At 42.1% G+C, this 18,000-nt stretch overlaps 1 pseudogene; it reads left to right on the top strand.

The window, feature by feature from the left end:
• The first annotated feature begins 2,427 nt into the window (after window positions 1-2,427).
• On the top strand, window positions 2,428-6,921 carry LOC133887299 (aldehyde oxidase GLOX1-like; annotated as a pseudogene).
• Window positions 6,922-18,000: the final 11,079 nt, after the last annotated feature.

Genomic DNA, 18,000 nt, shown 5'->3' with positions numbered 1-18,000 from the left:
TCACCACGACCGTCTGGTTGCGCCTCTCCACCACCCCGTTCTACTACAGGGAGTAGGGCACTGTCAGTTGGTGCGCCAAACCGGTCCCAGTGTAATGGTCAACGAAGGCGATGGAGGTGAACTATCCGCTTTGGTCCGTGTGGAATGCACAGAGCTTGCGCCCGCTCTCGACCTCGACCACCGTCTAGAACCGTTTGATCGCCTCCACCGCTTGGTCCTTGGTGGCAATGAGCACCAGCCACATGTAGTGGTTATGGTCATCCACCAGGAGTAGGAAGAAGCAATCCTCGCTTGGCGTTGCTGGCGTCACAGGACCGCACAGGTCACCGTGCACGAGATCGAGGATGTCCTGTTCGCGGTAGTTGGTCTTCTTCAGGAACGATGACCGTCGCTGCTAGTGAGGCAGCCATCGTAGACCTGGTCCGGCTACATGATCTTCCTCAGCCCCTGAAAGTTCAGGTGGTTGAAGCAGGCGTGCCATCGCCATGCCTCCTCAGTACTACGTGCGACAAAGCACTCCGGTCGAGCGACCTCTAGCTTGAGGAAGTACAACCGGCTGGGAGATCGCTTCAGCTTGGCCAGCAACCGCCGCTACTGGTCGTGGATGCAAAGCGTCCCATCATCGATCACCATCTAGCATTCAGTTTCATCGAGTTGCCCCAAGTTGATGATGCTCACGGTCAGCTTAGGGATGTGGTACACTCCGTGAGCGCGCGGTGTGCGCCGCCCTTGCACGTGAACAACATGATGTCGCGCCCCTCGATGCCGACGATGGATCCGTCCCTGAAATAGACAGTCCTAGAGATCCCGGTGTCAAGCTCAGAGAAGACGCCCCTCTCGTCAGTCATGTGGTTGGTGGAGCTCACGTCGAGGATTCATTGGCCGTTGTAGTGCTTCTCCTCTCCCTTCAGGTGGGCGAAGACTTTTTCCTCAACGAGGTGCACGGGGCTGCTCTCCAGCGGCCATGACAGTGTAGGCGATGGTGGGGAATTGGAGGCTAGGGTCGCTTGAGCCATGAGCAAAGTGGGCTCATCGTCCTCCGCCTGAGTCAGATGGGCCTCACCCCCCTTCTTGGGCTTGCTGCGCTAGTCCTTGGCCCAGTGGCCCACCTTGCCACAGCTGCGGCAGGTGTCCTTGGACACATCGCAGCCTGGCTCGGTGCTGCTGCTTTCGTGCCCAGCTCCGACACGCCCATGACCGCGCCCGCGCTGGTGGTTTCCAGTGCCGCTGCTGCTACAGGATCTCCCACTGTTCCCTTTGAGCTCGTGTTTCCTCAAGCGAGCCAGCCACTCCTTCATGAGGAGAAGTCGATCGCCGGTGTCGCCTGCGCCCTGTTGAGGCCGTTTTGCTGCTCCATCGCCTTTAGCCGCCCTACCAACTCCTCAACCGACAACTTCTCAACATCAAGAAGTGTCTCGATGAAGAACGCGATCTAGGAGAGTCACGAGGGAACAGCCTGCAGGAAGCATCGAACCACAACATCATCGTTAGTATGCTCATCGAGGGTGTTGAGCTCGGTGGTAATGCCCGTGATGCAGAGGGTGAAGTCATCAACCATCTCGTCATCGCGGAACGTTAGCGCCTAGAACTCCCATCATAGGGTTGGTGCCTTCTCCTTGCGGACATGGTCGACGCCAATGCGCATCATGTAGATTGCATCCCAGGCCAGCTTGGCGCTTCCCTTGGCGGCGAGCGTGCGCATCATCTCCGATGGCACAGTTTGGAGGATGGCCTCCAATGCCATTCGGTCCTCCTGGTAGTCGACATCCCCGGTCTCGACAGCGGCCCAGAGGCTATGAGCCTGCAACATCACCTTTATGAGCACCGCCCAGTCAGTTTAATTCGTCCTGGTCAGGGCCGGGTACGTTGTCGATCCACTGCCCTCCTTCACAATGCGCTGTAGGATGATTTCGCAACCACCATTGTCGCGGCGTCGCCCTCTGCTCGAAGGAGGCGATGGAGATTTCCGCTGCTTGCTCAGGGGTGGCATCCTGGACTGCTTCATGTCGATTGATGCTGACATTGCTTGCCCGCCAGACACAACAGGCTCTGATGCCAATTGACGGAGTTAGCGGCGCAATCGTTCAGCTGGAGTACTCCTTGAGCGATCCTCAAACACATGCACGCGAGCTGGAACACATGTTCTTTGTGATGCGGAAGAACTGAGCCATTTTCTCTTTGTATTAATCAACTATTTAAAACAAGCTAACTGCCTAAACTTATGCACCATGACCTCCTACACCCGTGCCATCCCACTAACTCAAGACACGGCGCACACGACGCTAAAAAAACACGAAAGAATGTGGACGACCCCGTGTGAATGCAGCACAACGTCAGGCCACCCGGACACGTGTGGCCATGAACATGACCACGCTCACTAGCTAGATAAAACAAGAAGCTGAATGTGTATGGATTATCTTATCTAACATGCTCGACCTCCTCTCCAATGTGCTACAACCTTACCCGCTCACCACTAACCCCTGGTGCTCGTCCGGGGCGCTGCTCCCCAACGGCACGCTCCTACAGACAAGCGGTTTTCATGAACGATGACCACGTCGTGCGCCTCTTCTCCCCCACCACTGGGTGGAAGAACCTGTCGTCATTCGTTGCTGCTCAGCGGTGGTACACCACCGACATGATCCTCCCCGACGGGCGAGTCATCATCCTCAGCGTCCGTCGGTAGTTCAACTTCGAGTTCTTCCCCCAAGACGACGTGTCGGCACTGACCTTCTTCCTATTCCTAGATGAGACGACGGAGCTGGATGCCGAGAACAACCTCTACCCGTTCCCCCGCCTCCTCCCCGACGGCACCGTCTTCTTCTTCGCCAACGATTACGCCATTGTCTTCAACCCATACAACCGCGCCCCACTCTGGCGCCTTCCTGTCATCCCTGGCGGCGTGCTAAGGAACTACCAGTCGTCCAGATCCTCCGTCCTCCTCCCGCTCCAGCCGGACGCACTGGCGCACGCTGAGGTGCTGGTCTGCGACTGTACTCCACGAGGCGTGTACCACCTTGCGCTGCGCAACAACACATTCGTCCCTACCGGTCGGACCTGCGCCGCATCGCACTGACGGATCCAGACTCGGTGTGGGTGATCGAGGAGATGCTGTTGTCAAGGGTAATGGGCAGCATGGTGCTGCTTCTCATTGGCGATTTGCTGATCATGAATGGCACGGCGGTCGACACCGCTGTGTGGGAGCTCGAGCGGGAGCTCGTGACGCGGCTAGTGCTGTACAAGCCGGACACACAGTTGGGCGCGTGGTTCGAGGTGCTGGAGGGGGCAACAATCCCGCGCATGTACCACTTGGCAGCCACACTGAACAGTACGGCCATGTGCTCGTCGGTGGAAGCAACCCGCACGTCGGGTATGTGTTCGCAAACACGACGTAACCGACGGAGCTGAGCCTGGGGACGTTCCTGCTGCCCAACATGGATGAGCGGCTCGACGGTGAGCGGCCGCAACTATTGGCGGCGCCGGCGGAGGTTGGGTACGGGGAAGCGACGGCTGTGCAGTTCGAGGTTCCCGGTGGTGCGGTGGTGGAGGGACCCGGGGAGGTGCGGGTGGTCACGGTGGCGCCTGCGTTCGTGACGTACTCGCTCGGGATGAACCAGTGGGTGGTGGCACTTGCCGTGGGGAGGGTGGTGCAGCTGGGCATCGGGCTGTACGAGGCCTGTAACTCCTCAATTCTTTCACCTGGGCCGAGGCCTATTTCTCTGTTCTTGGGTTGAGCCAGCCGAAGCCCAGCCTTTCTCCTGTTCCCTCTCTTCATCTCTCTGCCGCGAGGACCCCGCCTGTGCCTCCTCCGGCTAGATCCTAACAGCCGTCGAAACCGACGCCACCCATGCCTTCCCAAACGTCTCAGCATGCGCACGCCCTCCCTACAACCGCCCGTCCTCCCTTCACTCCTATAAAACCCGCCCCCAACCTCATCGCCCACTCTATTTTGCTTTCCGCCTGCTCCTCACCGTCGTCTGAGACGCCATTGCTGCCCCGAAGCTCTGCTGCGCATCGTCTGCCACGTTTGAGCCCTCCCTAATGACCCTGAGCCCTTCATTGGCTTCGCAAGAGCACGAGGAAGCTTCCTCGACCCCCGACTTTCTCACTCCACCACTGGAACAACCTCCTCGTCGAGCTTCTGCATCGTCGACCACTCCTCTCCATTGCCGACCACCGTCGAGATGCCTCCGACTGCCATGAAGCCCTCGGTGAGACCCCCGTGAGCTCCTCTCCATTTTGCGCTAGATCCCCTAGCTTCCTGTGCCCCATAGAACTTGCACGCGTAGCTGCGGCGAAATTCTAGCAAGATCCGAGGCGGTACCACCGTTTCTCCGTCGCCGTCGGCCGCCGACTTCCCCCAATCATCTTGACCCTCCAATCCTAAATCTAGGGCCCAGATTGCATACCCTTTCGGGGTATGTAACCGATCCACCATGGACAAGTGGACCAAGTCAACAGCCTTCGATCCATGGGTCTACAATCCATGTCAGCGCCACGTGTCACCCACGTCAGCACACCCGAGCCCGATCAGCAGTCCTAGTCAGCGATGATGTCAGCATTGCGCAATAATTAGGGTTTATAATTAAAAATGATCTGTTATTTCTTTTAATTAGGTATTTTTGCATTTAAGTCCCTAAATTTTCAATTTTCACAAAAGGCCCATGTCAGTACTGTTATCTTGCATTTAACCACTTTTAGTTTTATTTATTTATTATAAGTCCCTAAAATTTTACAAATAAGCCTCTAGACCTTTTCTATTTTTACTTAATAGCCCCTGCCTTTTTATAGAAAGACTCATATAACTTCAAACCTTTATAACTTTTTCGTTATAGCTATGTGTTAGACGATTCTTGTGCTATTGCGATCATAGCGATGAATACTTTTTGTTAGTAGGCTTTTTATAACGCTTTGCTACTATTTGGTGTAATGTTCTTTGATGTTTATGCTTACTTGTTTCTGGTTGTCGTGATTGAATTAGGAGGTGAGCAGTACGTGAGCCTGTAGGACCAGACCTTTGAAGAGTTTGAGCAGCCCGCTGCTGAAGGCAAGTGTCCTTGATCACATTGACTCTATTGTAGGAAAGTGTGTCTTTTATTTCTATTGCATGCTTGTCAATATGAATCCCATGACTATGGTTTACTAGATTCTTCCATGATTATCTTTGTCGCCTATGTTGTAGTTTGGTTGTCGATGGTAGAAATGCTTAGTTGTGCTGTCGAGTCGGGTGGTTTAAATGTTAATTTGTTTAATAGTCTATGCAACATGAACTGGTTTGGTAATCTTGGTAGCAACATGGATACTTAAGGGCTTAGGCAAGTGGACCGCATGTGGTTGTGATGTTATAGTTATCTCTGGTTGACCTGTGGATGTGTTCCAGGTGGTTTGGTTATTCTGATATTCATGACAATTAGTTTACCTTGTGGTTTGTGGTAGTCTTGCCCAAGTCGATGGCTAAAGACCAGTTCATGGACATGTAACCTAGCACAATAGCGCAACCACGAGGCTTATATGGGTACGGCTGGCCAAGTAATTAGATGTTCTCCCAATATTGTATGGGCCATATGGTGGTGTAGGGTGTGGAAGGTGCATGTGTGGACTTCCATGTAAGGAGCCTGTGTGGACTTCCTTTTTACCTACATGCACAAGAGGGTGCCTCTGGGGTAGAGTATTCCTCCACTTATATACGGTGGTGAAACCTTAGTGGGCCAATACAAGCCTGGAGACGTTTCGGAAAGGCCTTGTAGTGAGATCCAGCCGCACACCAAAGGAAGTGTGTAAGTGCTTGGCTGGCACAGGCATACGAGAATCACGACTCATGGGTAAAGTGTGCAACCTCTGCAGAGTGTAAAACTGATATATCAGCCATGCTCACAGTTAAGAGTGAGCTTGGACTTCTTCATGATTAGTGGGGTTTATGGTTGGTTTTTTTTGGTAATCGGGTGGTGGTAACTCGATGAGTTGGTAACCAGGTTGTGGGATGCCTAATGAGTCTGGTAGTCGGATGAAAACCGATAAGCTGTTTCTCTCATTGTGGGTGTCATCACACCTAGTAAATAGGATGCGGTACCTTTCTTTGAGTCCTAGGTTATGATGACATAGATACAGTAAACCTGAGTCAAGCCTTTCTTATCTTAAGCCCTCATATCATACTTTCCTACACTTGCTGAGTACTTTATGTACTCATCCTCCTACTTCTCCCTTTTCGGTCAACTGCTGTTTAGATGTTGGAGATGAGGTGAAGTTCTTCAACGACGATGACTTCAACCCGGATCTCCCTACTAGGCTAGCGCTCCCCCGGACGACGCCTATGGATTATGAAAGACCGCCTACGCTGAATGTTTAGTTCGATGTATCTTTTCTTTAGACCTACAGGTCCTTATGTAATGAAGATTTATCATTTTACTTATGGCATTGTAAGGATTCACTAATGAAGTTACCACATGTATGAAAACTTGATCCTAGAATACATGTGGAATGCACCTATTGTCCCTTTAAAACAGGGATTCACTAATACATGTGGAATGCACCTATCATTTTACTTATGTAATGAAGATTTATCATTTTACTTATGGCATTGTAAGGATTCACTAATGAAGTTACCGCATGTATGAAAACTTGATCCTAGAATACATGTGGAATGCACCTATTGTCCCTTTAAAACAGGGATTCACTAATACATGTGGAATGCACCTATCATTTTACTTATGGCATTGTAAGGATTCACTAATGAAGTTACCGCATGTATGAAAACTTGAACCTAGAATACATGTGGAATGCACCTATTGTGACAAGGCCAAGGTCTAGGCGCCGCCGACACCAGGGGTGGTGCCACCAAGGTACTACCTGTGGTTCGTTGTCCACGCCGACGTGCCCAGCAACACGGAGTGGGTGCGCATGCAGCTACTCGGGCCAGCCACATGATGTCGATGGGGTCAAGTGAATTCAGCAACACATTAAGTTCGAAGGAAAAAAAATCTTTTTATACAGTTGAGTGCATTTCTCTCGCGTAGCTTCCCGTGCGTGCTCCAATCCAACATTATCTTTCCATTCAATGTTTGATCACCGCGATTCGTGGGGTGACGGGCTGGTCGGCGCAGTCACGCGCTGCGGCGGATCGAGCTCTGGATTCGTTGGAGGAAGAGCGGCAAGGTTGCACATGCACATGAAGGTCGCACACATCGATGAGGAGAGTTTGGTTATGCTGATGGCTTGGTAATGGCGATAGCCGGCAGGGACGGAACATGGACTCCTTGGCATCGCTAGAGGAGATCAGCGTCGACGACTTCGTTGGGCGGCGGCGGCACAGAGGTTAGGGCTTGGATGGCACTGTAAGGTACGTGTTTCAGAGCTTTGTGCTGGCGTTCGACAACTTAGCTACCGCTGACAAGGACAAGAGAGTGAGAGGGCATTCATGGACAAAACGTTCCTGATTTACAATGTCTGTATTCTGATGCATCATTTAAAGTCTTAGTGTAATTCGATTCCATTATCGTTTGTGTTTGCGTTTTCCCAACCAAACACCACCTATATGGTTTATGTATTTACTAGGTGACGGTCAACTGAAATCTCATTCTGTTTCATGCGACGGTGTGTCCGTGCGAATGCGTCACGATTCATGCAACAGAACGAGACTGAGCCCGACTCGTTACGTCTGTTATCGGGCCCGCACAAGCTATTAGATCTGGTTCTGAACCCGTAGTAGTGTGTCATTTCGACTTCTTCTTGTTTTCGAACCGCGCGCTGAGCTCCGGTTTCATCGAGACTTCGAGAGAGGGAGAGAGAGAGAGCAAGACGGAGGCGGAGGCTATTTCATCGGCGGTGATGGCAATTTCCAGGCTGCGGAGCCCTGACGGCGGTTTTGTTCCTCCCTCGGTTGATCTCGTTGCTTCATATTTATCTGTGTTGTCTATCGTTTCGTCTCTCTCTCATTTTGCCCCTTTGGATTTGAGCAATTTGATCGGCGGAGGCCTCAAGATGGTGATTTCTAGGCTGCGGAGCCCCCACGGTGGACTTCTTTGCCAGTGAGCTGCCTCATCTCCTGTGAGATAGCATGCTCGCCGGTGACATCCTTCAGCTTATCTGTTTGCGCTCTGTTTGGTTGCGATTTCCCCTTTTTCAGTCGTGGAGTCTGCAGTTTTCAAGTCGGTAGTGTTCTTCAGCGGTGACGTGCTTGAGCTTGTCTCGCGCTAGGTGTACTGCTCCCTCTCCCGTGCACTAGTTCATCTCCTCTTCAGTTTTGGTTTATGTTTTGTTTGCTTCTTATTCCCCCCTAATGCTTCCTGTCCCGGGCAATTTGTTGTTTTTGGCTGTGATTATCTGCCATTTTTCTTGTGCGAATTAAGATTGAACGACTAGACAGTTTGCTTTCTAAATAATGGATTTTACACATTGATATCGGTTGTTATCGGTGGTAATGGGCTATAGTTATGGGTAGTTTCGGTTTAGTGGAACGTTGTTTCAGTGTAGTGGGACGTGGGTTGTGGAACTGCTATGTGGTTCTTTTGCCTATTTACTCAGCCAAGGTGGTGTTAGCATTCGTCACTTCTGTAGGCGCGTAGTTGTAGTTAGTTTCTGCTTCCTCTGTACTTATATGAAAGTAGGATTATATGAGTCAATCGAGTCATGTACCAGTTAAATGTTTAATGATATGTAATGAATATTTGTTGTTATGGTTTGTGCTTATATGAAAGAACATGTTTGTCAGGTTCATGTATTTGTTTCATATATTCCTGTACTTGTTTCATATGTTTGTCAGTTTCTGAATCATGGATGATGATGAAAATATTTTTTTTGATAATGAATTTGTTCATGGCAATGAAGAAAGTGAGTTTGAACTGAATATTGAAGAAGATAACTTAGAGATAAGTGACAATGGCAAGGTAACTTATATAAAGTGTCTTTTGCATCTTTCTAATTTAAAAAAAATATTTAAAAATTCTTGCTTTGAATGTTGTTGTTTCTGTTTAGGCCGTATGTTCGTCAGAAGATGAAGTTGATGATGATAAGCTTTTCAAGAGTTTCAAAATTCTGAGACGGGTATGTGTATTTGTTTCTTAGTTTAATATGCAGTTAGTTCAAGATATGTTTAGTTTTAAATTTGTTGTTGTGAAAATAAACCTTTATGAAAACATAGATACAAGATTAGTTAAATTGATCGATATGTTTTGTTTTAAATTTGTAGATGTCAAAATCAATTGAGTCTAATATTGAACATCCAGGTTTACAGTGTCACAACAAAGCTAAAACAAAGGCCTTCCAAAGGAATTTCTGCAGCTGGTTGCAGTAAAGCTATTAGTAGGTGCAATCATTCATACTTTAGAGACATTGTTTTGCCTCTAGACCAGCATAGGAGAGTTGTTGTGGATGAGTATGGGTTTGCTATTCTTCTTGAATATGATGGTTGCCCTGTTCCTAGAAACTTTGTTCAATGGATAGCAGATCAAGTTGATGTTAACTGTTTAGATATTCGTCTCGGTGATAAGGTCATTCCTATTTCTCCTTTATTTGTCCATAAGGCCTTGGGTCTCCCAATAGGTGGTCGAGATATTAGAGAAATTGGAGAATCTGGTAAAGCTGATTTTCTGACAAAAATTGAAGAAACTAACATTCCTCTGATAAAATCATGTGGGTCCAAGATATTATCAAAATAGGAGATGGCTGATGATCAATTCTTCCGATATTTCATGGTTGTGGCATTGTCTAACATTTTTATGTCCCAATTCGAGCACAAAACCAAGTCCAAAGTACTTCAGCCCATTGATTGATGTTGCCACTGCAAGGGAATGGGACTGGTCAATATTTGTGTATGAAAGGTTATTCGATTCTATCAAGAAGTACAGGAATAAGAAGAGGAAAACCTTGGGTGGTTGTATATACTTCTTTGTTGTATGTGTTATGCTGATCCTTTGTATTTTAAAATTTGTGTATGTGTTGTTTAGTCTTTTTGTTATTAGTAAGTTTTTATTTCTGTTATCTTATCATATTATAATCAACATTGACAGTTGTTCATTACTAGTTTCATTGTAGTTGTAATATCTTGATTTTCTTCAATTTGGGTCTCAAATGCAAGCAATTTCTCCTACTCTTCCAAGAGGAAAGGTTCAATGATCAAGAAATATAGCTCTTATGATCGTGTTTCTCAGAATACTTTTGGGAAGCGTCCAGTAAGTCTATGACTTTGAATCAGTAACTATTATTACTGTCCATTAGCTTGTTATATAGTTCTATATAAAATTTAATCTATTTATAATATTTGCAGGTTAAGTCCATTGAAGATACTTGCTATGGTCCTGTTTTACCCGTTGATCATGTTGCTTCTTTTAGGGATTCCCTGAATTCAAGATTTGGGTACTTACCAGATAATGTAAGCTAGCATTGCCTTTGTCATTTTCAGTTTTGCTAAATTCGAGACATGATTATCCATAATACTTACTGTTGTAGTAGTTTACAATAGTAAGTATTAAATTGCATGTTTGACTTTTAATAATTGCTATTATTGTTATGTGCAATTCTGTTACATTAAGTGTGCAATTTTATTTTTTTTGTTTGCAGTCTTTTTGAACCCTATATTTCCAGATATTCTTAAGTACTTGTTTTATACAATATTTTTCTATTTTCAAGTTAGAGATGATTTATGTGGGTTGTACAAAGGTTTTTGTGATCATGGGTTTCATCCCCCAGACCATGGTCCTGATCAACTTGTTTTTTCTATGTTCCAGTACCTTCGTGTTTCTGGTGTTAATATGTCTTCTAACTCGGAACTTGTTCTTGATAATTTCAATAATTGGCATCCAAATATTAATGATGATGCTGATGAGAATGAGAATTTTTGATAATTTGAACAAAGATGTAGTGCAAGAGCGAGAAGCAATGGCTACTAAAGTGCTTTCATCTCATGGCACATATGCTCAGTCTGATGCTAATAATCGTGCTTCTCAAGCTACTATCGTAATTCCTTCAGATAACACTACATCTAAAGGTATTTGTTTCATTTCATTTGTTTTTTGTTTGCAACTCTTTGAAATCAATTTACTAATCATTTAATTTTTTGTATAACTTAATTAGATTTAGGTGAAGTTTCTGGTCCAAAAAAGAAGAGGAAAAGGCAATGTTTGAGTCCTTAGTCTTCATATTATGTTGCTTGTAGAACTCGACGTCGACTTTCTCAAAGATTCGGGAAATCTCCTTTGAGCGAGCCTGTCAATAAGGTTTATGATGTTGGTTCCTATTGGTTCTGTTCATTTAGTGAATTTGTTTTACAAATTGTTTGTTCCCTGCACCTTGATGCCAAGGAGAATCCAGTTGTTGTTGAAGAGGTAGCTGTTGGAGTCTCAAAAGTTCCCAAAAAACGTAAAACTATTAAAGAAGCATTAGATGAAGTTGATAGGATGCATGATTAATATAATCGTGCCAAAAAAGCAAATGTTAGTGCAGCTAAAATTGGAAGTTCTTTTCTAAAATTTGACATGAATTTGTATATTTTTATTTTTTCTTTTTGTTACCATAAGGTGCCTCTTTTTTATTGTTAAGTTTCTAAGAAGACTAAGATTAAACAAAGTTGTGCTGCTGCTATTGTAAATCAGTCTGTATCTGCCAAAATGACATGTCTTCTACTTTGATAAATGAGGTTGCCCAGGATTGTCCTATTGCAAATGTTCATGTTTATGATAAAATTGAAGTACCAGCACATGAGGTTATTCATGATACTGATAAGGTTAGCTATTGTACCAGCTCACGAGATTGTTCATGATACTGAAAATTACTATCACCAATGTTGTTTTCATGTTAGCTATTATTTGTGTTCTCATTTATTTAATTTTAATGTTCATGATAATGATAAGGTTGAAGTAGCAGCACATGATATTGATGTATCCAAATCTGGCTCCTGAAACAAGGCCACTGCTTCTGATTTGGGAGATAAGGGTTATATTTGTATTTCACTTGCTTATTTTGAAGTCAAAATTTTCTTCTTTTACCTGCATTTCATCTCTCTTTTTTGTTTGTACATATTTCTTGTCTTAGGTGAATTTGTTAAACTTCAAGGACATTCAAAAGAAATCCCCTTATTTTAACTCCTCATCTGTACCTCCATTCTGCATATTTGATGATGAAGATGATCTTGGGAATTTTGTAGAATATCCTAATCTTAGGTGTCCAATCGGTTCTGTTGTCCCCCCTACTTCTCATGCATCTTCTATGAATGCTAAGAGTTCAGAATCAAACATTCCAACCTTCAAGGATTCTGCGAATGCTACTTCAAATGTGTATATTATTTTTCTTGTAAATTTTGAATTGTCCATGTTTTGTTTGTAGTTTTTTAATTGTAACTTTCTTTGATCTAGGTATACTTATCATTTACTGATTTTAATTAGTAACAATTTTTATTTTCCATGTTGAAGCCTCAAGCTTCTACTAGCTTTGATTTTTTTCCTCAAGGTGAAGGGCATTTGTTTTCCCATTGTATGAGAGGTCCAGGGAATGATGAAGGTGAATTTGTGGACATATGTCAATCTCAGTATAGATATTCAACACAACAATTGTGCAATAATCTTAACGTGGAGGAGGTTAGTTTATCTGATTATTCTTTTTTTATTCTCTTTATAAAGTATCTATCATTACATTTTCTGCTAGTAACATGCATTTTTTTAATCTTGTAGGACGCTATATACATGCAAACTCTTCCTTTCACCGATGGTGAAAGTGCTGGCCATCCAATTCAAACTGTTCCATTGTCTTTCTTTCTAATAAAGGGGTTTATATGAATCTTGTAAGTTTCAGTTTCAGTGTGAACTGCTGCTAGATCTATTTTTTTTATTTTCAATTCAAAATACTTATTATGTCTGCCATGCTATCTATTATAACAGAGTCAGGAATCTGATGATGAAGTTTTAATTGTTGGAACGAAAAATTTCTTTGACAAATGTTCTGAAATGTCAAATGACTCTGATAAGTTCTATAATAGCAATGATGGTGGTGTTGGTAGTGCCAGTTCTTCTACAAAATTAGTAGCTCATCGTGGAAAGAGAATTGGAATTCCTAGTAGATTAAGTGCTCTCTTTATGTTACTACACGTCAAAAGATAACAATATCAATCAAAGATGTTGATGTGTACAATGTTGTTTTAATACTTGGTTAGAGTCAACATGAACTGTAAGTTCTCCTTCTTTTAATTTATGTGTGTATTGTTATGTATAGTTTTCATTTATTTGTAATCAATAGTTATAGTTTGATTCTTTTGATATAGGAAAATAGCAATTGACTATAAGGGTGTCAAAGTAAATTTCAGCTCCCTTGCAAATTCTCTTAAACCTGGTGGAAATGTTCAATATTTTGTAGCCAATGCCCTGTGCAAGAAGATATTCAATTCTATGCATCCTCGTGAATCATATAAGCACTACTTCTTCACAAAAGTTGGTGTAAGTACCTTATAGCATTACTTCATATGTTTGTATAGATCATTTGGTTGTTAATTTTATATTCTTATTAGTTCACAACTTTGTTTGTACCTTTAGGATTTTTTGATGAATAATTTGTCATATGAGAAAAAGAAGGGAGACCTTAAAGAGAACGCTATCAACTGCTTTAAGGGTGCATGAACAGCTAGGAGATTATATTCTTCAAGTCTGGTACAATTTACATATTATCTAAATTTAAATTTTCTGTGTTTTAGTTTTTTGTTTCTTTCGTGAGTCAGGGATTATTGTCCCTTATGTACCAGAAATTTGTATATGTTTTAGCTATAGAATTTTTTTTGCGAATTGTCTTTATATATTTTAGTCTCTTGTTCTTCTATGACTTGTCATGTTTTATGTAATTGATTTTGTATTTTTTGCTGCAGATGTATTTCCCTATTCACTACGAAGGGCATTGGTTTGTTGTTGTGGTGCATTTCAAGGATAGAAAATTTGTTATTCTAGATTCATGTCAGCGTGATTTTGGTGAGTATTCAAACTACCATAGGAATTTCAAAGGCATCTTTGTGAGTTGAAGCTATTCTTTGTTTTATACTATTTTTAGTTCAACTGTGCGGTAATATGAAATCTTAGTGATTGTATCTATCTTTTTTTTAATTCTATTTAGATTCCTAATTTCGTCAAGATTTGGGAAGAGACTGTAAAAATGGACATGGCATTTTATGGATATAAAACTATTTTTGCTAATGTCCCTCAACATTCTATCGAGTATGTTCTCTTCTCCATCTCCCGTATGTATATGTATTAAAGCTTTCTATACTAGACATTTCATAGAGTTTCCCACTTTGTTTCATTCAGAGATGATGCTGGCATTTTTATCATGAAATTACTATAGCTTTGGGAACCATTAGTGAATGTTAATGACAAGTTTTCTTAATTAGACATACCAAACATTCGTATCAAGTACATGAATGAGATGATTTTCCACGATTCCAATACTGAACAAGCTGCCATTGATTTAGTGATATGATCCCGAGGTTCTGATATTTGGTTAACGACATGAATTTACCTATTTTCACCATCTATACGAATTTTGTTGTAAATGAATGTATTTAATTATTTTTGCAGGTTTATGCTAAATATTTCCGACATAAGTCGATGTAATGAATTTAGTCATTTATTTGGAGAAGTTGTTTAGATTTAGATGCAATGGTTAATGACCCAATTGATATTTGGTTGTAAATATGTTGTTCTGGTGTTGTGTTGTGATGGACTGATGGATGGTACTAGTCATATGGTTGTTACTAGTCTCACTGATAGACTGATGGTTGTAAATATATTTGTACTTTGTCGATTTTACTTTGTGCCGTTGATTTGAAATTATCCGTTTCTGTTACAATTACTTTCAAGCTTCCTTGATGTCATTTTTTAGTTACTAATCGGATGCAGAGATTTGTTGGCTTGCATATACTCAAGCACATATACATGATGGTACTAGTCATATGGTGATGCTGTTTTGTCCTGAACCAAGGTTAGTTCATAGCCTTTTTTGTTAGTTATGATTCAATTTGTTCTAGGATTTTGAGGTCGTAAGTAGTGTTTTCCTTACTTTGTAAATGCATGTGTTTTGGCTAGGTGAGAAGGCAAAAATCTGATATAGTAGCATATTCTATCACTGTTTTGAATCATTGACATAACTTGCATAATCTATGAGTACTGGAAAAATCCTCAATAGTATAAATATATTTTTATGCTTCATTACATCTAATACATAAATGGTTCATTTAAAGTTTTTTCTTGGGCTGTAGTATTCCTCTTGTTTGCTGGTCCTTTAATGCTGTTGGTTGTGTTTTGTATCTCCGCTGCAAATGAAATTCATGTAGCTTAATATGCTTTCTGTGTTGTGTACTAAATCAAAGACCCTTACTTATTTACCTTTATAAGTGGTTGTTGTTTTCCTTTTCTTCATTTTTTGAGGTACAGGTGGCAGATGTAGCTTGTCACAAGTTTTTATATTATGATCTTCAACATGGCAATGACTGCAGTGAATTCTTTGTTTTGTTCTCATAATCTGGTAGTTCGACATTCATTCTAACAATTGATGGTTTTCCCTTTTGTTAGCATAGTTTGGGTCCTGAATCTGAATGGTAGGTTCTGAAATGACCGTTGTTGGGCCAGCAGAATTGATGGTAGGTTCTGATATTTCTTCTTCATCTATCATTTCATTCAACTTGCTTTCCATTCTTTTAGCTTCTTGTAGCACAAATCTGAATTTTTCCATTGATTTTGATCCATCAGATGCAATTCCACACAGTCTTCTCGAGAATATGTTGAACATGAGCTAGCTACTGGTTAATTCTATTTCTGGTAAAACTGTTTGTCTATTGTCTTCTTTTCTCTCCTTTAGTCTCCATCTATTTATTATATATTTGTCATCCATCACATAGATGTTCAAGTTCTGTAATACTTTCAAGACATGGGAGCACAATAGTTCATCCTTTTGGAACTAGCAGCATATGCAGCTGTAATCATTCTGAGGCAAGTTCAGCGTCACCATAAACTTTCTTGTTCTGAAATATTTTTCTCTGTGCTGTGGTGCTTTGAAAACTGCATATCTACTGTTTTTCTCTATCTCTTCACATATATATGTAGTTGCCAGTTTAATTTCTTGCTGGAATTTGAAGAATATTTTCCTATTCAAAAACCTTGCAGCTTGTTTCTCAAACTCATATCCTGACATGAGGAACGACAGTGTTCTCCTTGTATTGTAATCTTGTGTTCTCTGGTTCTTCTCAGTTATTGCTGCTATTCTTTTGAATTCATGCATAAACCTCATAACACTGTATGTAGGTCCAACATCCAATTTGAATAGTACGTTTGTACCCTCACTTCTAGCTGTTGAATTGACAAATGGATAAAACTCCTTGAAGTAGACAGGCACAAAGTTTTCTCTGATTTTCCACCTCTCCTCCATATACTTGAACCCTGAGTCATCATATTTTCTTAGCAAATCTGTATATAAGGCTTCAAATTCTTATTCTGTCAAAGAATTCCTTAGTGTATCAAACAGATCATCGTGTAGATATTTATTTTTTTCCATTGCAAATGTCCTTCCTCCTCTTTCTTCAGCTTTCTTAGCTATGTGAAAGCAACAATTCTGATGATTTGTGTTTGGGAACTTGTTTTTTATAGCAGCCCTCATTGCTTGATCTTGGTCCGTTATTATAGATTTTGGATGCTTCCCTCCCATGCATTCCAAGAATTTTAAAAACAACCACTCAAATGTTGGAATTGTCTCATCTTGCAGAAATGCACAACCGAACAAGCAGTTGTCTCCATGGCCAGTCACTCCAACAAAAGGTGCAAACTTGAGGTTATACTTGTTTGTGTTCTATGTTGTTTCGAAGCTCATGAAATCACCATACTCACTATAGTACTTTATGCTATTTCCATTTACCCAAAATATATTTCTCACTTTATTTTTGTCATCAAAATCAAAAGTGAAGTAGAACATTGGGTCTTCAGCCTGCATTCTTGAAAACCATTGCATCACTTGTGACATTTCATTATCCGATGTTTCTTTCCTAATCTTTGTCTTGAGGTTGCTGACATGTTTCTTGTCATATGATGTTGTTGCCCCTCTGATATAAGACAAGATAGCCATTATCTTCCTATGTTGCAAGTTGACTTCACTGAATGTTCTAACAAGTTTCTTCTCCATATCAGTCATTTTCGTTTGTGACCACAAACAATTCTTTTGAACTTTAGCTGCAAAAGGGTGGTTATGCTCTAGATTGATCCTTGTTGCTGTCCACATCCCTCTTGATAGTGTAACAATCATTTCTGCTGGGCATTGTGTGTGTATCAGTGCACTTGTCTTCCTTTTGTTTGGTGTCGGTGGTGTTGCATTCTTCCTCCTTTTACCTTTCCTCAATGTCTGAACACCTGTAGCTTCAGAATTGTTTTGATTTGCAGTATTCCTTCCAAACATGTTACACTTGTAGGTCCTGCTAGTTATTTTACCATAGTTTGGATCTTTCTTGTCTTGACAAGGGTACGTTGACCATTTTACTATGAAAAAAAAACCTATTATGAACGCATATTCATTGTAGAAACTATGCGCCTCTTTGTCTGTTTTGAAGGTCATACCTAACTGAGGGACATGCTTGCTTGCATGTTCTTGTGATAATCTTTCTGCTGCTGCGATGCTTTGACTTTCTAGTTTTAGAGCCTGCACTTCATCTGATTCATTGCCTGTTTCTAAGTCAGTTTCCTCATTTCTTTGTTCTTCTCCCTCATTGTGATATATCCTTTCTTCATTTTCTAATCCATAAATTTGCTCAGCTGCTACTTCTGATGAAACCTAGTCATTGTATGTTTCTTCTGTAAGTGAATATGTTTGCTGAAAGTTTTTGTTCTTGTTATGTAGGTAATCAGGTTGCAACTGCAGTTGCTCATAAATTCTGCTAGTTGTCATGTACAAGTTGTTTTCCTAAAAAAAGGTAAAAATTCAACAAAATATGTCAACTTATAGATCATACTGTTCTTGTCTCATACTGTTTCAATTTATACACCAGATTATCTAACC

Source organism: Phragmites australis, chromosome 12 (genome assembly GCF_958298935.1).
Source record: "Phragmites australis chromosome 12, lpPhrAust1.1, whole genome shotgun sequence".
NCBI lineage: Eukaryota > Viridiplantae > Streptophyta > Magnoliopsida > Poales > Poaceae > Phragmites > Phragmites australis.
The sequence above is the reverse complement of the archived record's forward strand: the minus strand, read 5'-3'. Positions and strand labels throughout refer to the sequence as shown.